Here is a 23,707-nt window from a genome sequence, read left to right as displayed (position 1 = left end):
ATCTTAACCTCTGGATTACCAGGGAATTCCCTGCTTCCTTTGGTTTTAATTTGCTTTTCTTAAGATGAAAAGCTTTGGTCATTAATTTGAGATATTTCTTCCTTTCAAATAAGAGTATTTGAATGCTATACATGTTCTTCTAAGCACTGCTTTAGCTGAATCTCACATATTGTGATATGCAGTACTTTGATTTTATTCAGTGTAATTAAATTGTTATACTTTACCTTGAGACATTCTTTTTGGCTTATGTAGAAGTGTTTTGTCTAATTTCCAAATATTTGGGAATTTACAAGATCTTTTTCTTTTATTTAGTTCTAGTTTAATTCCACTATGTTAAAAAAAAATGTACCTAGTATGATTCCAGTTTTTATAAATTTGTTAAGACTTGTTTTTTGGACTTAACTACAGAGGATGAGATGGCTGGATGGCATCACTGACTCGATGGATGAGAGTCTGAGTGAACTCCAGAAGTTGGTGATGGACAGGGAGGCCTGGTGTGCTGCGATTCATGGGGTCGCAAAGAGTCGGACAGGACTGAGCTGCTGGACTGAACTGAACTGATGGTCTGTTGTGAATGTTGCATGTGCAGTTGAAACAATGTATGTTTTGTTGTTGACTGGAGCGTTTTACAGAAAAGTCAAGATGGTCAAGTTGGTTGTTTAAATTGTTCAGATCCTTTATATCCCTCAGTTCAGTTCAGTCACTTAGTTGTGTCCGACTCTTTGGGACCCCATGAACTGCAGCACGCCAGGCCTCCCTGTCTATCACCAACTCTCGGAGTTCACTCAGACTCATGTCCGTCAAGTCGGTGATGCCATCCAGCCATCTCATCCTCTGTTGTCCCCTTCTCCTCCTGCCCCCAATCCCTCCCAGCATCAGGGTCTTTTCCAATGAGTCAACTCTTCGCATGAGGTGGCCACAGTACTGGAGTTTCAGCTTCAGCATCATTCCTTCCAAAGGAATTTTATATTTATATCCCTAATATTACTCTATCCACTTGTTCTGTTAATTACTTAAAGAGGAGTGTTGAAATTTCCAACTTTATTTATGGATTTATCTGTTTGTTTCCTTTCATTTCTGTCCGTTTTGCTTCTTGTATTTTGGAGCTTTTTTGGTAGACACATACACAGTTAGAATTGTTATGTCTTTTTGGTGAACTGACCCATTCATCATTATATAATTTCCTGTTTTTCTCTGGCAGTTGGTTTTACTTTGACATCTACTTTGACATTAAGAGCCACAGTAGTTTTGCTTATTGTTTGCTTTATGTATCTTTTTTGATTTGGAAAGAATAATGTGTGTTTTTACGTATGTGGTTGTGTTGTTTAGTTGTTAAGTTGTGTCCAGCTCTTTGTGACCCCGTGGACTGTAGCCCACCAGGCTCCTTCTGTCCATGGGCTTTTCCAGGCAAGAATAATGGGGTGGGTTGCCATTTCCTTTTCCAGGGGATCTTCCTGACCTAAGCATATGTATGTATGCATATGTAAATATATATATAAAGTCCAATCTGATAATCTCTGTCTTTATATTGGTCTGTTGAGGCTGTTTACGTTTAATGTATCCAGATATCTTTTAGCATTCTACTTAAATTTTCCATTGTCCCTTTGGGTCTGTGTCTATATTATTTTTTAGTGGTTATACTAGTGTGTTAGTGATTACAATATGCATGGGTAGCTTTTTATAGTCTATTCAGAGTTAATATTTATATTACTTTAGGAAAATTAAGAAATTTTTGAATCACATAGGTTCATTTATCCTCATCCACTGATCTTTGTTATAATTGTCATATGTATATATATGCTCAGTCATATCCGACTCTTTGCAACCTTGTGGACCGTGGCCTGCCAGGCTCCTCTGTCCATGGGATGTCCCAGGCAAGAATACTGAAGTGGGTGTATATTTACATATATATATATATATGCATATATATATATATCTCACATCTACATGTATGGCATATCCCATCAGATAAAGGTATAAATTTAGCTTTCAAAAATCATACATATTTTAAAGAATCCAAGAAGGTGAAAACAGTCTTTTTACATTTTCTCGGATATCTGCTCTTTCTTTTGCTCTTTATTTCTCAAGATATAAATTTCCTGCTAGGGTCGTTTCCCTTTTGTTTGAATTGGTTCCTTTTGCTTTTTTGGGGGCACAACTGCTGCTGATAGATTATCTTAGTTTTCCTTGTTCTGAAAGTGAAAGTTGCTCAGTCGTGTCCGACTCTTTGTGACCCCATGGACTATACCGTGCATGGAATTCTCCAGGTAAGCCTACTGGAGTGGGTAGCCTTTCCCTTCTTCAGGGGATCTTCCCAACCCAGGGATCGAACCCAGGTCTCCCACATTGCAGCAGATTCTTTACCAGCTGAGCCAACAGGGAAGCCCAAGAATACTGGAGTGGGTAGTCTGTTCTGAGAATATCTTTATTTTGCCTTATTTACTGAAGGATATTTTCCCAAGTACAGAATTCTGGGTTGACAGTTCTTTTCTCTCAGTATTTTAAAGATGTTGCCTGACTCTCTTCTAGCTTTCATGGTTTCTGATGGTAAGTCTGCAAGTCATTCTATTCTAATTGTTTTTCCCCTGTGTGTCCAATTCCATTTTTCCTACTTACGTTTAAGCTTTTTATACATCTTTTGTTTTTAGCAGTTCAGATTCTGATGTATCTGGGTGTAGCTTTATTTGAATTTACTCTGGTGAGGGTTTGCTGAGCATCTTGAATTTATATTTCTGTCTTTCACCAAATACAGGGACTTTTTTTAATAAAGGCATTATTTCTTGAAAGATATTTTTCTGCACCAGTCTTTTGCCCTTCTCTTTCTGGGACTTAAGTGATACTAATGTTAGACTTTTGTTTAGTACCATGAATCCTTGAGGCTCTGTTCTATTTTTTTCTTTCTTTAGATTGTATAATTTCTACTGAATTATCATCAGCTTCACTGACTGTTGCCTCTGTAGTCACTATGCTTTTGAACCCATCTAGTCATTTTAAAATTTAAGATATATTTTCTAGTCGTAACATTTCTGTTGTGTTCTTTTTTATGAATTATTTTTCTCTGTTGAAAACTTTTCTTGCCATTTCATTTAAGTACCTTTACCTCATGGAGTCCAGTTATAATAGCTAACATCTTTGATGATTCCAATTTCTGGATTTTCTTAGGATTGATATCTGTTGATTTTCTTTTCCATTGAGAATTTGTTACATAGTCCTAGTTCTTTGGGTGTTGAGTGGTTTTGGATGTGTTCTGGATGTTATGTAGGTTCTGGGTCCTGGAGAATATTGATTTATTTAGTTATTTGATGGTGGTGGTCATGGTGCTCAGTCATGACCGACTCTCTTCAACGCTGTGGACGGTGGCCTGCCAGGCTCCTCTGTCCGTGGGATGTCCCAGGGAAGAATACTGAAGTGGGTTACCATTTCCTCCTCCAGGGGATCTTCCTGACCCAGGGATGAAACCTGCATGTCCTACATTGGTAGGCAGAATCTTTACCACTGAGCCACCTGAAAAGCCCTGTCCATTTATTTGTACTTAATATAGTAGGCAACCCACCAGTTAGATACAAGTAGCAAATTCTCTTGGAGAAGGCAGTGGCACCCCACTCCAGTACTCTTGCCTGGAAAATCCCATGGATGGAGGAGCCTGGTAGGCTGCAGTCCATGGGGTCGCTAAGAGTTGGACACGACTGAGTGACTTCACTTTCACTTTTCACTTTCATGCATTGGAGGAGGAAATGGCAACCCACTCCAGTGTTCTTGCCTGGAGAATCCCAGGGACAGGGGAGCCTGGTGGAAGGCCGACTATGGGGTCGCAAAGAGTCGGACACGACTGAAGCGACTTAGCAGCAGCAAATTCTCTGTCGTGCTTTCGGAGGCCAGTGGTTCTAATCTTAGTTCCGTTTTCAAAGCCTTTGGATCTGAATGCACACACGCGACTCAGGATTAGTCTGAAACTTTGCAATGTTTTAAATTTGATTTCAGTTCTCAAAGCCTCCGTTAAGCTGCTTTTGGATCTGTCCCACACATGAGCAGTTCAGATTGAGCCTGAGTCTTCCGTGGGTTCATATACAGAACTGGAATATCTCCATCTTCAGCTCCTCTTTCTTATGATTCCTCCCACACTCTTCGTCTTGAAAGGACACTTTTAGCCAGTTATTCTTGCTGTTGAGGAGACAGAATTTCTGTTAAGATGTGGTCTACACTTGCACGTACTGCTGCCGTCCTCGCCAGGTTTGACCATCCTTGCCATCTCTCTGGCCGTTTTTGTCTGTTCCTAAAGTTTTCTTTCTTGAGTTGTTGCAGTAGCCCTTTGATTAATCTCTCTGATTCTTCTTTTTTTTTTTTCTTCTTGCTAATTTATCCTGTACTGCTGCCAGAGTTTGTTTGATAGAAGAAAAATTTGATCATATCTCTCTTTTGCCTTGGAGAAGGAAATGGCAACCCACTCCAGTATTCTTGCCTGGAAAATCCCACAGGCAGAGGCGCCTGGAGGGCTGCAGTTCATGGGGTCATAAAGAGTTGGACACGAGTGAGTGACTGAGCACTCTTTTGCCTAAGAACTGGAGTATTTAAGATAGTGATGCCAAGGATTCTGATGAAGGATCTGTTGTCATTTAAATTGTTATTCTCCTCTAAGTAATGTGTCATCTTCCTTTGTCTTTTTTTTTTTTTTTTTCTCTTAGGTTTCCAGAAATTTGGTTAGGATGTGCAATTCTTTGAGTTTACTTTGTTTATTATTTGCTCAGCTTCTTGTAAGTTTGTATCTTTTTCAAAATTTGCAAAAAGTTCATTTCTTCAGAAATTTTTTTCAGCTCTCCAGTTTTTAATTCTCCCGTGATTCCAATGAGACAAATGTGAAATGTTTTGTTATTAACTTTTAGGTCAGTACAGCTCTGTTCATTTCCTTCAGTCTCTTCTATCTATTCAGATTGGATGGTTTCTATTTATGTATCTTTATGTTCACTGATTCTTTCCTCTATCTTCTCTATTCTGCTCTTGGGCCCATCTTGTGAGTTTTTATGACAAGTTTAATTTATTATATTTTTACATTTTGTTCTTCTTTATGTCTTCTGTTTCTTTGCTGAAACTTTTTTTATATTTGTTTCAAAAATGTTTGTATCTGCTGTTGGGCCATTTTTCTGATAGCTGCTTTAAGATTCTTGACAGATAATTCCAGGATCTTTGACATATTAGTAATGGTACCTGCTGATGATCTCTTCTCAGGTGAGTTGAGATTTTATATGGCAAGTAATTTTGGATTGTATTCTGGATTATTTTGAGTACTGTGTATGAGACTCTTGTTCCTATTTAAATATTCTGTTCTAGGAGGCAGTTGGCTCATTTTGGCATATATGATGTAGCTCATTTTTAAAAAGTGACAGCTTTATTGAGTTATAAATTATAGCCATAATATTCATACATACCATAATACCATTTTAGAGTATATGATCAGTGGTCTTTAATATATTCAAAGAGTTATGCAGCCATCACCACTCTCTAGTTTTAGAACTTTTTCATCACCCTGTAAGGAAACCCACACCCATTTGTAGTTACTCTCCATTTTCTTACCCACCAATTCCATTAATTTAGGCAGCTGCTAATCTACTTTCCCTATGAGATTGCTTCTTATGGACATTTCATATAAGTGGAATCATATAATCCTATGATCTTTTGTCCCTGACTTCTCTTGCTTAGCATGTTGTCAGATTTCATCGTATCGGCATTCCACATTTGTTTTTCTGTTTATCAGCTGGTGGACATTTGGGTTATTTCTACCCTTTGGCTACTATGAATAATGCTGCTAATCGATTTTTGTGTACAGGTTCTGGACACGTTTTAATTTCTTTTGGGTGTATCCTAGGAGTGTGCTGTCTCTTCATTGTGCTGAAATTCCAAGACCCATTCAGTTACAATTTAGTTGTCTTTGGCAGTGCTGTTCGTCTGCTTTGCTTGTCTACCTCCCAGAGACCATTCTGAAACACAGATGGCGTTCCATACCGTAGTTCAGTTCTGTAAGTTTTTGCTGTGCTGATTCTGATTAGTTTCACATATGTGAAACGGTGTGTGGGAATGTCAAGGACTTCATACCGGCTGTAAAGAATCCTGTTTCACCTTTCTTATCTTTGTCATTTCTTCCCATTCTCTAGTTAGGAGGATGTATGTATTAGTTGCTCAGTTGTGTCCGACTCTTAGCGACCTCATGGATTGTAGCTTGCCAGGCTTCTGTCCATGGAATTCTCCAGGCAAGAACACTGGAATGGTTTGCCATTCCCTTGGTGCTAACTCTGCTGTTATTCGCTTAGTGCAGGGCAGAGATGGTCCGCCCCACAGTCTCTGTAGCTGCTGCACCCTCAGGGGTGAGCGGCAGCAGTGCGGCCTCTCTGCTGGTGTTTGCTTAGCACAGGTGGGGACGGTTGAAGTGACTCCACCCCCATTTACTGCCCCCACCCTCCAGGAGGAGGGAGAGATACCATTTTCCCCCATAGAATGTGGGGAATGTAAGCATTTAAAAAATAAAGCCACTGTGTAAATTAGGAACTTTCAAGTTGATTCTCTGTCTCTTATAAAAAATAGAAGATTAAGAGCATTTTCTACATTTTGATGTATTAAGTTTTATGCCAGGCTTCATTTGTACTTTTATGACACTATAATTATGCTAATAATGAATTTTTTCTAGAAAATAGAATTTATTATTCGAGCTATCTCATGTAAGACTAGTATTAATGGCATTGAAACTAACATTTCCCGAGTTAAAATATGAGTTTAGAGGAGAAATGATATTATGTGGTGAAAAAAGCTTTTACATGTATTGCCGTTTTCATTGCTGATGAAAATCCTCTTGTTATTCTCATTTTGCAATTGCGGTAGAGACTGGAAAATCTCATGGATGGAGGAGCCTGGTAAGCTGTAATCCATGGGGTTGCTAAGAGTCAGACAGATTGAGCGACTTCCTTTTCACTTGTCACTTTAATGCATTGGAGAAGGAAATGGCAACCCACTCCAGCGTTCTTGCCTGGAGAATCCCAGGGATGGGGGAGCCTGGTGGGCTGCCGTCTATGGGGTTGCACAGAGTTGGACACGACTGAAGCGACTTAGCAGCAGCAGCAGCAGCAGCAGCAGCAGAGAATGAAAAACCTGAAGCAGTTATTTATGCAAAGTCTGATAGCTACTAAATTGATAGCTGGGTTGCCAAGCAGGTCTTTTTGGGTCTTTTTCCGTAGCAAGCCATCTTCTACTCTTCAATACAAAGTTTCTCCTTAGATATAAATCTCTAATCTTCTGGATTTTTAGATAGCATAGGGGTTCTTAGGATCATGAGTTTTGGCACCAAACTGACACAGATTTGAGATCTGTTTCTGCCATTGTGCCGTGAATGTTGCATGGGTTTACTTTGTTGCTTTACTGAAGACTTGTTAATTTTTATGTCATTGTAGTTTTAAAACAATCTTGTGAAATAAGTGTTATTACTCTAATTATTTTACACACAAAGAAACTGTGGCTTAGGGAGTTTGCGTGACATATCCAGCAGGTGACCAGGCTGAAGATTCCTGTAGCTCTCCTGAAGTTTTTCATGTTTCTTCTAGTTTCTTACTCGTGTCTATTCCTGAGTGAAGAGAGAATATTCTACAGAGTTCTTACGTGTCCTTTATAAAGTTAATATGAATGAGTGCATTTTACAGCACACAGAGATACTGAAAGAAATGTTTAAGCTCATTAAATAATTCTCCATGATATAGCAGTATTTCATGTATCTCCAAGCTTGTTGATTATTTGAATGTGTATTATAACAGAACTTTTAATATCAGGTTCCTGGATGGGCTGTGAGTAGTTGATGAATCCTCAGATTTGTATGTTGTTGTTCAGTCACTCAGTCGCTTCCAACTCTTTGTGACCCCATGGACTGAAGCACGCCAGGCTTTGCTGTCCTGCTCCATCTCCTGGAGCTTGCTCAAACTCATGTCCATCGAGTCGGTGATGCCACCCAACGATCTTGTCCTCTGTCGTCCCCTTCTCCTCCTGACGTCAATCTTTCCCAGTATCAGGGTCTTTTACAATGAGTTGGCTCTTCGCATCAGGTGGCCAGAGTATTGGAACTTCAGACTCAGCATCAATCCCTTCAGTGAATATTCAGGATTGATTTCCTTTAGGATTGACTGGTTTGATTTCCTTGCAGTCCAAGTTATTTTCAAGATCTTGTCTTCTCCAACACCATAGTTCAAAAGCATCAATTCTTTGGCGTTTGGGCTTCTTTATGGTCCAACTCTCACATCCATACATGCCTACTGGAAAAACCATAGCTTTGACTAGACACACCTTTGTTGGCAAAGGAATGTCTCTGCTTTTTTAGTATGCTGTCTAGATTGGTCATAGCTTTTCTTCCACAGAGCAAGTACCTTTTAATTTCATGGCTGCAGTCACTATCTGCGGTGATTTTGGAGCTCTAAGAAAATGAAGTCTGTGTCTGTTTCCATTGTTTCCCCATCTATTTGCCATGAAGTGATGGGACTGGATGCCATGATCTTAGTGTTTTTGAATGTTGAGTTTTAAGCCAGGTTTTTCACTTTCACCTTCATCAAGAGGCTCTTTAATTCATCTTCGCTTTCTGCCATAAGGGTGGTGTCATCTGCGTATCTGAGATTATTGATATTTCTCCCAGGGCTCTTCTCAACTCAGGGATCAAACCCAGGTCTCCCATATTGCAGGCGAATTCTTTACTGTCTGAGCCACCAGGGAAGCCCAAGTATCCCTTCTCCAGGGGATCTTTCCAACCCAGGAATTGAACCTGGGTCTCCTGCATTGCAGGCAGATTCATTACCAGCAGAGCTACCAGGGAAGCCCTCAGATTTGTATATAAAATATTATTTGTATGAATTTTTCTAGGCAGGAGGTAATAGCTTTTACAAGATTCTCAAAAGTGATCTCAGATCTCAAAATGGTAAGAATCATTGTATTGTAGGAAAGGAAGTATAATAATGGTCACTGTGTGTGTACAATTAAAAATAGTTTTCCACAGATGGAATGATTTCAAAAGTAGTTTTTTAATTTATTTTTTCAAAAAAGTTTAGAAGATTATACAATGAGGATAAAAATTTTTCCTATTATTGATTGAATTACAGTGTTCAATATTTGTATTACCTGAATATGTATATTACATGTAGATACATATAGATACAATGAATCTCTTTCTCTCTCTCTCTATATGTATGTGGTGTAGGTATGTTTGTGTGTGTATATACATAGATACACATACCTGACGTATTTCTCTAGATCTCCATCTTTGTGATGGGAAGTTTTCTATCACTCCATCTATATGATACGTATCATTACTTTATATGTTCTACACTTATTTGCTATTTATATATTATCTCCCCTCTTTCTAGACCTAAGTTGTCCGATGTGGCAGTCACTATCCACCTGTGGCTATTAAAGTAAATTGAAATGAAAGTTTAGAGGATCCGTGCACTTTTTGCACTGGTCACATTTCAAGTGCTCAGGAGACACGTGTGCCTAGTGATTACCATATTGCACACATATAAAACATTTCTATCATTTCAGGAAGTTCTGTTGGACAGCATTGTTAGAATGTAAGGTCCAGGAGGGCAAAGACTTTTTTTCCTTTGTTTTTTTTTTTTTGTGTGTTATCTATTTTAACAGCTTTATTGAGATGTAATTTACATAACATAAATCTCACCAGTTTAAAGTATACGATTTAATGGTTTTTAAGATACACTTACAGAGTTGTACATCTGTAACTATAATTTTAGAACATTTCATCATTCCATAAAGTCAACCTTGTATTTAAGAACGTTCACTCTCCTTTCTTTCCCTAGGTTAATATTCAAAATCTTACCCCCACACCAAGAATATTGCTTGGCATTTAAGATGGCTCTTATGACTTTTGCTTCCTGGTGTTACTGTCATGATTTTATGTTGTATGGCCAGAGGGAGACTATCTCAGTAGACTTAACCTAGTCACATGGGCCATTTACAAGTGTCTAGGATTGCTGGAAGGAGAGAAAGCCAAAGGTTGGAGGTGCAAGAAGGATTTAACATATTGTTGCTAGAGGGGTTAAGATGGAAGATCCATGTGGAAAAGGACTCTAGAATGACCTCTGGGAGCTGAGAGCAACCCCTGGACAGCAGCTGTCAAGGAAACGGGCTTTCAGTCCCACAGACTCAAAGAATTGAACTTTGTCAACAAGCTGAATGAGTCTGCAAGTGGACTCTTTTCAGAAGCCTCCAGATAAGAGCTCAGCTCAGCTAACTCTCATCTGAGTCCACAGGGACTCCGACCTATAGGAATGTGAGAAAATAATGTTGAAAAGCATGCTGTTTGGGATTTCTAAGTTTATGGTAGTTAACACAGCAATAAAAATAAATTCAAGAGTACATATAGCAGCAAATCATTGAAAGAAGGTATTCTGTTTGAGTTAGTTAATCATATTATCCAATTAACCATAAAATTAAATCATTTCTTTAAGCATGGTAGTCAATTGAGTTTTGTTATTTTTAACAACAATAATACAGGATAATTTGTGGGTTTAGTTTCTTATAATGCTTTGTATACCTCCCTTGGCTTTCTTTGATCTACCATGATTATTCACACTCTAAATGATTTTAGAGGAATCATTTAAATGGTTCTTCACACTCTAAATTATTTTAAAGGAATGACTTTAGAGGAATTCATAGTCTGAGTGATTGGTATAAGTTTACTAATTGATAAGAAAGATGCTGTGGAATTTTGATGGTCTCATCAGTTTGGCCCCAGTGTTTTTCTGAAACACTGCTTGAGCCAAAGATACCTGTTTTACCCTGTAGGTACCTAAACTATATGCTACCTAAAAATGAATCCGAAAATTTTGTTACAGACACATTAAGGTTCTGAAATGATTAGTAGATGTGATGTCAGTTTAGCCAAAGGGGAAGAGGTCGTCTGTGTTACTAGATAGTAGATGAGTTTGAAAAGGATGATTAGCATGTGGAAGGGACTATGTAACTAAAAAAATACTTGAATTATATAGTTTATCCATAGGCAGTGCTAGGCAATTGCTGGTCCATAGTTCCAGGCAGAGCCCTTACTGTGTAGAGGAAGGTAGGCAGAATGCATCACTTCTAAGTTGGCTGCACCTCACTTGTCCAGGTTTCTCTTCTTAACTTACCAATCAGAAGTCACCGCTTCTGCACTGGGGAAGGAGGAGGGAGTGAGATGTGGGAAGAGAGGCCAGGAGTGTCAGTCTCATCAAAATCCTTCCATATGGAAACACGAAGAGTGGACAATATATGCTCTTTTACAGTTACTAAAAAAAAAAAAAAAAGTATGACTGAAAATAGCCTCTTCAAAATTGAAACAGCTTTGCCTAATAATTTTTCTTCCTATCTTTGCAGTTTCCTTGCTTGATGTGGAACTCAACTTGACATTAACCATATTTAACATGGCCAGAAATCTGAAAGTAAATTAAATGCTTAATTATGATATTTGGCCCACAGATACTCAAATATTTGAATTAGGCCTCTGAGGACCCAGAATAACTGTTGTCAAGTCCAATATAACTTATCCATTGATAAGTATTGACGTACAATAACTAATGGATTGAGATGACAAAATCTTTTTGAGATTGGTCTTAGTAACATTCTGCCTGAAGACACTGTTTTGTCCTGGCAACTGTTTGAAGTCTGGTTGAAGATGAAATTGGGAAAGATTAACAATGGGAATGGGGCTTCCCTGGTGGCTCAGTGGTAAAGAATCTGCCTGCAGTGCAGGAGATCTGGGTTCTATCCTTGGGTCGAGAAGATCCCCTCGAGAATGGAATGACTACCTACTCACAGTATTCTGGCCCGGAGAATCCCTTAGACAGAGGAGCCTGGCCGGCTACAGTCCATACGGCTGCAAAGAGTTGAGCATAACTGAGCAACTAACTCTCTCACTCAGCAATGGGCATACAGTATTTTGAAGGATCATAGAAAAGAGTTCTCTTTATTTGCTGGAGGGAGGTGGCGATGGTCCTACCAGTGGCATTCAACCAGAAGTCAGTGATTTTCCACCCCAGATCCTGGGAGAGTGAGGAATAAAAGCGCCTTCCTTCAAAACTAGGCTTGATAGCTAAGCAAACACATACTGTTCGCTCTCACTGAGGTCAGTGTGCAGACATTTTAGTTAGTGTGTGCTGGGGGCCAGTCCAGTTAGTATATGCAGCTTGGTTAGTGTACTTATATGGGGGAAAATATTAGCTAATAAAGTCAATACTGCTGTGGCCAGGATATGACTCATACAAATTAGTGATCTCCAAAGTGGGCTGATATCCAAGGTGACTTACTGGAGTGTGGGAAGAAAACATTAGGACTTCTGTTACTATTATTTTTAATTTTGATTTCTTAAATTTATGCTTCATCGTCCATAATATTTAAATGGTCTATGTTTATTAACATGTAAATATACGTCTAAGAGAAGGAAATGGCAACTCACTCCAGTAATCTTGCCTGGAGAGTCCCATGGACAGAGGAGCCTGGTGGGCTACTGTTCATGGGATCGCAAAGAGTCAGATATGATAAGCACACACATACATATATTATATTTATGTAGTAAAAAATATTCCTGATGAGAGAACATGATAATTAAAGTTTGGAGACTTCTACTGTAGTGGAAAAAGTCATCTCACCTCAACTTTTATTAGGGATCAGGTGGACAGAGAGTGCAGACTTGGGAGTGAAGATGCACAGCACACTGTAAAGAAAGCAGGAAGAAGTGCAGGCTCAGCACGGTGTAATTCAATAAAGTATCAGAGTGCAGAGGGAAAAACAATGAATGTAATCCAGAGGTTCTCTTCATTTTATTTAAAAATAAGTCAATAAATATCAAGTAATATTTTAATTAAAAACACTATTTAATAAAAGACTTGCATGTGAAGTTGACTTCCAAAGGCAACTCTGGGTAAAGACTATCCCTGGGTGGATCTGATATTTTCTCTCTATAGTGGTTATGCTGGCATTAATGCCATATACTTTGATAAGCAGGACTTATTGTTTTCTGTAATACTTTATAATATTAAAACAATTGCATTTTTCTTATTTTTAAAATGTCTTAATCAGATTTTGTATTCATGGCCAGGGTAGAGAATAACACTTTAATTGATTTAATGTTAATTCTGTTTAATGTTTCTGCTGGTTTTTCTGCATTTAGTAGTGGCCATTCCTGTGTTATAAACATCGTAGTGTGCTTATTTGATTAAGGGCTCTGGATTGAAGCGCTTCAGCTGGTGAGACATTGGCAAGGCATATGGGCACGTGCAGGCATCTAGACAGACATTGGCAAACTTTTTCTGTGAAGGGCCAGATAGTAGATATTTTAGGCTTTGTAGGCCAGATGGTCTCTTTTGCTACTACTCAACTGTTCTTGTAACATGTAAGCAGTCTTAGATATATGTAAACAAATGGGTGTAGCTGTGTTCCAATAAAACTTCATTTACACAAACACACAATAGGCTACAGGTTTATGGAGCCCTGATCTAGATTAACCATGTCAATATGGTTCTCAATTCAAGAACACAGTTGCTACAAATTAAGAGAGAAGTTAATTGCTTAAAACTTAGAATGCATTGTAGAAACAACATGAGAAACAGAAGCAGCATATTTTACCTTTTATGTAGCTGAACTGTTGTTCAGTCACTCTGTCATATCCTACTCTGCGACACCATGGACTGCAGTACACCAGGCTTCGCTGTCCTTCATCTCCTGGAGCTTGCTCAAACTCATGTCCATTGAGTCAGTGATGCCATCCAACCATCTCATCCTCTGTCATCCCCTTCTCCTCCTGCCTTCAGTCTTTCCCAGCATCAGGGTCTTTTCTAATGAGTCAGGTCTTCACATCAGGTGGCCAAAGTATTGGAGCTTCTGCTTTAGCATCAGTCCTTCCAGTGAGTATTCAGGATTGACTTCCTTCAGGATTAACTGTTTGATCTTTCAGTTCAAGGGACTCTCAAGAGTCTTTTCCAACACCACAGTTCAAAAGCATCAATTCTTTGGCACTCAGCTTTCTTTATGGTCCAACTCTCATATCCATACATGACTACTGGAGAAAACATAGCTTTGACTAGATGGACCTTTGTCAGAAAAATAATGTCTGTGCTATGGACCTTTGGTCCTGTAGTGTATGCTACCTAATTTTTAAAAATCTCAACCCATCTGGAATGTATAGACGTTAAGAGTAAGAGGTGAAGAAATAGGTTGGAAACTAGGTGTTTGTGGTCAGAGTATGACCTTGGAGCGCAAGACTTCTGAATTTTAGAAGAACAGTTCCAGGTTGTGAAGATGTCCAAAGTGTGTAATGGGAGTGCTTTGTTCAAGTGGCATAAAGGTGAAGATTCTTTCAGCTGGAGAAGAGATCAGGAGCTCCTTCATATTGTGGAAGTGGTAGGAGTTTTCCCCCCTTTTCTCCTAACTCTTGATGATAAGAAAGGATTTTCCATCCCTTTTGTCTTGGTTTGTGTCAGCACCCCACTTATTTCTAATAGAGTGAAAACGGCAAAAAGGAAACCTCTTTGCAGTAAGTAGAGGTGAAGATAAGCTCTTGGTAGGTACTTTTGTTAGGGATGGGGATGAAGGTAGAGAAGAATTTCAGGTGAGTAGCGTTTTCTCTTAAGTCTGTGTAATTGTGCCTCTGAAGATGAAGAGGATGGGACAGAGTAGGTAGGTTTCATGTGCTCTTGTTGTGCAGCTGAGGTGGGGGAATATAACAGTTCTTTTGCGTGACCTTTTATGGGTGGTAGGTAAGGGTTATAGTGGTAACTCCTACAGTATGTGTTTCTTTAGAGGAGGGGGAATATATTTTAAACTAAGGGGAAGAAGTTTCCGAACATAGCACAGGACTGGGTTAGTTTGAGTGAGTGGGTGATAGAGAAATCGAGAGGTTTTGGGGAAAGAAGTCCCAAGAAGCAGTAGATTTCCTCATATGCAGTTCAGGAGCGATATTCCTAACTAAGAAGTTAGAGTGCATGCATGCTTTCTTGCTAAGTCGTGTCCAACTCTTTGCAGAAGATAGATTATACTGTAGATAATAGTTGCAAAGGACTGTTGCTAAAGCTGAAGCTCCAATACTTTGGCCACCTGACTTGAAGAGCTGACTCATTGAAAAAGACCCTGATGCTAGGGAGGATTGAAGGTAAAAGGAGAAGAAGGCAGCAGAGGATGAAATGGTTAGATAGTGTCACTGACTCAATGGACATGAATTTGAGCAAACTCTGGGAGACAGTGGAGGACCGAGGAGCCTGGGATGCTATAGTCCATGGGGTTGCAAAGAGTCGGACATGGCTTAATGACTGAATAGCAACAACAAAAACAGCAGTTGCAAAGTTGTCTGTTCTTAAACTTCCAGGTTTATTTTCTTACTATTGATAAAAGAGCTGCATATTTCTTGACTATTAAGGTATTTTTTGAATATGTTATACTTCTCTTCCATTAGAGAAAAAATGGAAAAAGCGGCTGTGTAGGGTCATGGAACAAATTAAGATTCCTCTAAAATTGACTCTCTGAGGCTCTAAACTGTTATCAAACAGGCGTAATTTATGTCTGATAATTTGTATCATTAGGTTCAGCCCCAGTTTGGGATTTTTGCAGTTAAATTGTAACAATATTTTTATTTTAAGGGTTTGTTACACTATCAGAAACTATGGAGAAGGATTTCTTAATGGACCCCACTGATGGATCTAAGCCTTGTTTAAATCCAGAGGAAATTTTTATAGAGAATTTCCTCTTTTATTCACTTGATTTTTGAGATAATGGAAATAATATATGACTTTGAAGTTGTGATGGTAAAATTTCTAAATATTTATTGATATTCTCTGTCAAGACATCATTTTCCTGTTTCAGGAGCTGTTTGTCTTGATTTCCTTTAGCATTTTTTGAGTATATTTAGAATACTTGATTTAAAGTGTTTGTCTAACAAATACAGTTTCTGTGTTTGCTCAAGGACAGTATCTGTTAATTTCTCCTGTGAATGGCTAAACTTTCGTGTTTCTTTATATGCTTCGTGATTTATGTTGAGCCTGGGCATTGGATTATTTTAACGTGATAACTCTAGAAATTGAGTTCTTCCCCCCTTTCAGGGTTTGTTTTACGTGGTTGTAGATGTGTATTTTTGTTCAATGACTTTTCTAAACTATTTTTTGTAATGACTGTATTCTTTGTTATGTATGGTTTCTAAAGTCACTGTTCCTTAGTTTATGGTAAGCTAGTGTTTTGACATAGATTTCCTCAAGTGTCTGACATCAAGAAAAAATAAAGAACTCTCTTACTGTGTGCAGATGAACTCTGTTTGGACACTTCTGCAGTGCTTGGCCAGGTGGTTTATGACCCTGCCTTAGCCTTCACTTCCTTCTTGCTCTGAGTCTAAAAATCAGCCAGAGGTGGAAGTGTAGAGTCTTTTCAGGTATTTTTCTGAGCTTGAAGTATAAGAAAAGTCTCCCTGAGCATGCATGTGGCTTCCCAAATTCCCAAGTCAAAATAACTGATTTTGAAATTTTTAATATATATGTTTAGAGCTATAAATTTCTTTCTGAACAGTGGTTGAGCTTCATCTTATAAATTTTGGTATGATGTGGTTTTAGTATTAACAATTACATTTTTTTTTTTTTGTAATTGTTCTTCAGACTTACTAGTCTGTTTAACTGCCAAATGTTTGGGGATTTTAAATTCATTTGTTTTTGGTCACTATATATATATATATATATATATATATAGGGCTGCCAGTAATTACATGGCTTTTGAATGCATGGTTCCTATAGCCAGCTGTCATTGATTTAATCATTTCTGCTGTTACTTGTGACTTAAGAACAAGTATAGGCATGCTGCTGCTGCTGCTAAGTCACGTCAGTCGTGTCCGACTCTGTGCAACCCCATAGACAGCAGCCCACCAGGCTCCGCCGTCCCTGGGATTCTCCAGGCAAGAACTCTGGAGTGGGTTGCCATTTCCTTCTCCAGTGCATGAAAGTGAAAATGAAGTCGCTCAGTCGTGTCTGACTCTTCATGACCCCGTGGACTGTAGCCCACCAGGCTCCTCCATCTATGGGATTTTCCAGGCAAGAGTACTGGAGTGGGTTGCCATTGCCTTCTCCGAAGTATAGGCATACCTCAGAGATATTGTGGGCTCTGTTCCAGACCACCACAATAAAGCCAATGTTGCAGTAAAGCAAGTCACATGAATTTTTTGGTTTCTAAAACCAAAATTGAGTACATGCAGTATATTTGGGGGAGAAGGCAATGGCAACCCACTCCAGTACTCTTGCCTGGAAAACCACAAGGATGGAGGAGCCTGGTAGGCTGCAATCCATGTGGTTGCTAGGAGTTGGATATGACTGAGTGACTTCACTTTCACTTTTAAGTTTCATGCATTGGAGAAGGAAATGGCAACCCACTCCAGTGTTCTTGCCTGGAGAATCCCATGGACAGAGGCGCCTGGAGGGCTTCAGTCCATGGGTTGCAAAGAGTCAGACATGACTGAGCAACTAACACTTAACTAACTTGGGTCCAATCAGGAAAGAGAATCACAGAGTCATTTTAGTAGAAAAAACTTAATGTAAAGGATTATAGACTCTAACATGAATTGGAGCAATGAGAAGTTGGCTGCTGTTGTTGTTCAGTGACTCAGTCGTGTCTGATTCTTTGCGATCCCATGAACTGCAGCACACCAGGCTTCTTTGTCCTTCACTGTCTCTTGGAGTTTGCTCAAACTCATGTCCATTGAGTCTATGATGCCATCCAACCATCTCATCCTCTGTCATCCCCTTCTCCTCTTGCCCTCAATCTTTCCCAGCATCAGGGTCTTTTCTAAGAAATAAAGAGAACTCTGCAGGATATGGAAATACTAGATACAAGGATCAGTGCCTACCACGTTATGTCTGAGATAGAGCACGTAAGTGAGAGTCCTTGGAACCTGGCCTGAGATCCAGACCTTTTTGGGAGAGGAAACTTGGCTTATTGTTTGGCTGAAAAGTCGCTGGAAGCTCTACCTGTGAAATTTGCTTGCCATTTGCCCTTTGTGCCTTGCTGTGGTTACTTACAGGATGCTGGGGAAAGCTGTTCACGGAATGGTGTCTCCCTGGAGGTACTCCTCTGCAGAACTAGCTGAGGGGAAGTGCTGGGGGTCCTGTTGGTGGCTGGGTGCTGGTGGCCATCAGGCACTGTAGGAGCCTAGTGCTCCAGAAGCCAGCAAGGTGCAGGAGCTTGTGTGAGTACATTGGAACCTAGGAGGCAGATCTCTTTCCTTCTGCAGTCTCCAGTGTGCTCTGTTGAGAAAGCCTGCAGGCTTAGTATCCTGCCATCTGGAAAAAAAAATTGTTCAAAGGGCCTAGATCCATTTTCACAGAGTAGGCAAAATTTTGAAGTGGGAGTCAATGGATAACTGATACAGTCTGCCCTTTAATTAGCTTCTTCTGTATGCATCCTTCTAAACACATATGAAGTCCCCAACAACCAACAAAGCTGTGTTTCTACCTAAGAATATATACTTTTTCTAAGTGAAGAAGTTCTCATCTTTTGTCCAAAACAAGGAAACAGTTTCCAGAGTCATTGTATCCATCACTGGTTGTATTACTTGCTCTTCATATTCAGTCATAAGCACACATTAACTAAAGTCTAAATTGTAAAGTTAACTTACAGCAACTTGTAAATAAAAATGTGGAGGAGAGAGAAGATGTGGGGGTGTGTGTATCAAATAGACACTATTCAAAGCTGTTAGGATACTTAATGTGTTCAATTCAGTTCAGTCACTTAGTCATGTCTGACTCTTTGTGACCCCATGGACTGCAGCATGCCAGGCTTTCCTGTCCATCACCAACTTCTGGAACTTGCTCAAACTCATGTCCATAGAGTCAGTGATGCCATCCAACCATCTCATCATCTGTCATCCCTTTCTCCTCCTGCCTTCAGTCTTTCCCAGCATCAGGGTCTGTTTCAGTGAGTCACTTCTTCACATCAGGTGGCCGAAGTATTGGAGAGAGTTTCAGCTTCAGCGTCAGTCCTTCCAGTGAATATTCAGGACTGATTTCCTTTAGGATGGAAACCTTTAGGATCGAACCTTTAGGATGGTTCCATCTCTTTGCAGTCCAAGGGACTCTCAAGAGTCTTCTTCAACACCATAGTTCAAAAGCATCAATTCTTCAGCACTCAGCTTTCTTTATGGTCCAACTCTCACATCCATACATGACTACTGGAAAACCCATAGCTTTGACTAGACGGACTTTCGTTGGTAAAGTAATGTCTCTGCTTTTTAACATGCAGTCTAGGTTGGTCATAGCTTTTCTTCCAAGGAGCAAGCGCCTTTTAATTTCATGGCTGCTTTCACCATGTGGAGTGATTTTGGAGTCCCCCCAAATAAAGTCTCTCACTGTTTCCATTATTTCCCCATCTATTTGCCATGAAGTGATGGGACCAGATGCCATGATCTTAGTTTTCTGAATGTTGAGCTTTAAGCCAGCCTTTTCACTCTCCTCTTTTACTTTCATCAAGAACATGTTTAGTTCTTCTTCATTTTCTGCCATAAGGGAGATGTCATCTGCATATCTGAGGTTATTAATATTTTTCCCAGCAGTCTTGATTCCAGCTTGTGCTTCATCCAGCCCAGCATTTCACATGATGTACTCTGCATATAAGTTAAATAAGCAGGGTGACAATATACAGCCTTGACGTACTCCTTTCCCAATTTGGAACCAGTCTGTTGTTCCATGTCCAGTTCTAACTGTTGCTTCTTTACCTGCATACAGATTTCTCAGGACGCAGGGCAGGTGGTCTGATATTCTTTTCTCTTCAAGAATTTTACACAGTTTGTTGTGATCCACATAGTCAAAGACTTTGGCATAGTCAATAAAGCAGAAGTAGATGTTTTTCTGGAACTCTCTTGCTTTTTCTGTGATCCAACAGATGTTGGCAATTTGATTTCTGATTCCTCTGCCTTTTTTAAAATCCAGCTTGAACATCTGGAAGTTTACGATTCATGTACTGTTGAAGCCTAGCTTGGAGAATTTTCAGCATTACTTTGGTAGTGTGTGAGATGAGTGCCATTGTGCAGTAGTTTGAGCATTCTTTGGCATTGCCTTTCTTTGGAGTTGGAATGAAAACTGACCTTTTCCAGTCCTGTGGCCACTGCTGAGTTTTCCAAATTTGCTGCCCTGTTGAGTGCAGCACTTTCATAGCATCATCTTTTAGGATTTGAAATAGCTCAACTCGAATTCTATGACCTCCACTAGCTTTGTTCGTAGTGCTGCTTCCTAAGGCCCACTTGACTTCCCATTCCAGGATGTCTGGCTCTAGGTGAGTGATCACACCCTCATGGTTATCTGGGTTTAATGTGTTATTTAATGTGTTAAAAGACCATAATTGATGTATATGATTTTGTTCTTCCATTCCCCATTCCATATTTCTCCTGTCCTTGGCTAGGATTTCATCTTCTTGGAGTTTTGCTTGTTGGAGTGACTCACACTCAATGGGTTGAAGCCTCAATCATCCTGCTGTAGTCTGGATATTTTCTTATGGACCTGTCTTCTAGATTGCTCATCCTATTTCAGCTGTGTTTAATATGTTTAATGCAATGAACATGAACTTGGGCAAGCTCCAGGAGATGGTGAGGGACAGGAAGGCCTGGCATGCTGCAGTCCATGGGGTCACAAACAGTTGGACATGACTGGATGACTGAACAGCAACAATAATAGCAATAACATCAACAATGTGTTGTTAAAACTGTCCATCAGATTCTTAATTTTGATTAATATAGTTTTCATAATTAGAATTTCCATTATTTTTCGATCATACTGTTACTTTTTATGGCTTCAATTAGCTGCCAAAATTTTAAATCTTGTCTGTTGTCTTTTTGAACTTAGTAAATCATGTTTATTGTGTAGGGCACATCTGATAATCTCCACATATTGGGAATTCTTCAGATCTCTTTCTGAAGCTATTCTGTTGGTTGTTATTTTGTTGTCTTCTATCTTCATATACCTGATTATCTTTGATTATGCTGCTGCTGCTGCTAAGTCACTTCAGTCGTGTCCGACTCTGTGCGACCCCATAGACGGCAGCCTACCAGGCTCCCCTGTCCCTGGGATTCTCCAGGCAAGAACACTGGAGTGGGTTGCCATTTCCTCCTCCAATGCATGGAAGTGAAAAGTGAAAGTGAAGTCGCTCAGTCGTGTCTGACTCCTAGCGACCCATGGACTGCAGCCGACCAGGCCCCTCCATCCATGGGATTTTCCAGGCAAGAGTACTGGAATGGGGTGTCATTGCCTTCTCCGGCTGCTGACCTAACAAGTGACAATTTTATTTATAAAATGGGCCTAACAGTCTACAACTTCACTTAAGAATAAGTAAAAGAACAAACATGAACTTGTTTGGAGACAAGAAATATACACTAGATACATTTAAAACAGGATGTAAATTCTCATGTACCTTTCATCTTTCCTTGGGTACACTTATCTAACTGCTTTTACTGGTGTCCTTGGGTACACTAGCTGTATATATAAGATTTATATGAAAATGGAAAACACCAAACAAGTCAAGTAGTTGCTTTGGGGGCAAAGTTGATGAGATCTTTATGATGAAAATAACCTTACAATATATTTCTGTTAGATTCCCATGAAATGCTTATAGTAGACATCTTATTTGAAAAATTACTGCTGGGAATAAGTTGAGGACTGGGATCATGTTATCTTTTTATACAGAATGTTTTTGTATCTTCTGTTAGGAGACTTGGCCTAATACACTGTGGCCTATAGCCCACCAGGCTCCTCTGTCCACAGGGTTTTCCAGGCAAGAATATTGAAATGCATTGCCATTTCCTTCTCCAAATAGTAGTTCTAGTCTCACCTTAAGCCGGCGGTAGGTCTCGGAGTTTTCTGCCATCCCGATGACTTGTAGCTGGCTTGCAGTCCATGCAGGTTTTGTTTCTGGTTCATCTTCACCCTTCTAGCAAATCATCATGTCCTAGATCAGAGTGCCATGCTGTTTATTCGAGCCCCTACTTTTGTAGGTTATTGCCTCCAACTTTTGTCCCCCTCCCTCCTTGAGGCTGCAAAAAGCACTCTCTGCCTTTTGGCAGTCTCTAATAAATAGATGAAATTCTCCATAGCAAAAGTCACTCTGGATGCCCAGTTCTTAAAGAATTTGCAACTTCTGGATCTTGGCTTAGTAGATCTTAACCATTCTGTTACTTATAAGATTTAAAAATTGTTCTTTTAACTTTTTCAGTTATCTTCAGTGGAAGTTTGTTTGAATTACTTCATCTGGAGCTATTATTGGAAGTGACAAATCAGGACAAGTTATTTAACCTGTTGTTAAAAATGTACTTCAGTTTTCTTATCTGTAGTATGGGATTAATAATGTTTACTATCTCGTGGAGTTTTTGAGATTTTTAAGTGAGGTAAAATTGTGTGCTTCGGAGAAGTCAATGGCACCCCACTCCAGTACTCTTGCCTGAAAAGTCCCATGGACCGAGGAGCCTAGTAGGCTGCATTCCATGGGGTCGCTAGGAGTCGGACACGACTGAGCGACTTCATTTTCACTTTTCACTTTCATGCATTGGAGAAGGAAATGGCAACCCACTCCAGTGTTCTTGCCTGGAGAATCCCAGGGAGGGAGGAGCCTGGTGGGCTGCCGTCTATGGGGTCGCACAGAGTCGGACATGACTGAAGTGACTTAGCAGCAGCAGCAGCACTGTGTGCTTACAGTAACACCTGATATGTAGGAAATTTAGTGTTAGATTAATTTGAGAACCCTGGAGTTTTCCAAGCATGAATTAGCCCCTTTTTTTGCCCAAAGTAATTTTCAGGGATTCTGAAAGATTTATAAGTAACATTTATATTAATTGATCTTTATGTCAATGCTGGTTTAGGTAAATGAAGCTTTTTTCCCCCCTAATGTTTTTAATACTCACTGCTATAAGGAGAATTTAATATTGCCTTAAACTAGATAATGACCCTGATATCTTTGTGTACATGTATATATATGTGTGTGTATCTATATGTGAATGTATAAAGACCGATAAGCCCCAGGGTGTGTTTCTGTGTATGTGTGTGTGCGAGCTAAGTCGATTTAGTCATGTCCAACTCTTTGCCACCCTGTGGACTGTAGCCCGCCAGGCTCCTCTGTCCATGGGATTCTCAAGGCAAGAATACTAGAGTGGGTTGCCATGCCTTCCTCCAGGGGATCTTGCCTACCCAGGAATCAAATCTGTGTCTCTTACGTCTCCTGCACTGGCAGGAGAGTTCTTTACCACTAGCGCCACGTGGGAAGCCTGTGTGTATGTGTGTGCCTATATAAATGTATAAAGGCTAAATGGAAAGATGTCTTAATTATTTAAAACATTGTCTTTTCTTTATAAAATAAATGGACTGGAGCTAAGAACAACATGAAGTAGAACTGGGTTATTCTTTAAATATTTTAAAAGTCTGAAAATCTGAAGCTTTTCTAATTATCTTTTTCTTTTTTGTGTTTAAAATAGAGGATAATTAAAAACCCCTTGATTTACCCTATTTTTAAAATTGAGTTCTTGGACTAGGTAGAAAGTAGGCAAAAGAAAATGATATAAAAACAGGTAGCTGAATTCAGTAAAGTCTGGTGATATCTACTTTGCAATCCTGCTGCATGAAAACAAATAGAGCTAACAGTGTAACCTCCCCCCAAAGCGCTAGGTACATATACTATTTCTCTGGTCCATGGATCTGCATCT

General features: G+C 39.6%; 1 protein-coding gene across 3 annotated transcripts in view; it reads left to right on the top strand.

Annotated features, from left to right (window-relative positions):
• ATRNL1 (attractin like 1) overlaps nucleotides 1-23,707 on the top strand; it is an 807,510-nt gene that overhangs the window by 11,875 nt on the left and 771,928 nt on the right. The gene's annotated exons all lie outside the window — the stretch shown is intronic.

This window comes from Bos mutus, chromosome 26 (genome assembly GCF_027580195.1).
Source record: "Bos mutus isolate GX-2022 chromosome 26, NWIPB_WYAK_1.1, whole genome shotgun sequence".
Lineage (NCBI taxonomy): Eukaryota > Metazoa > Chordata > Mammalia > Artiodactyla > Bovidae > Bos > Bos mutus.
Note: the sequence above shows the minus strand (reverse complement) of the source record. Positions and strands in the feature narration are given on the sequence as shown.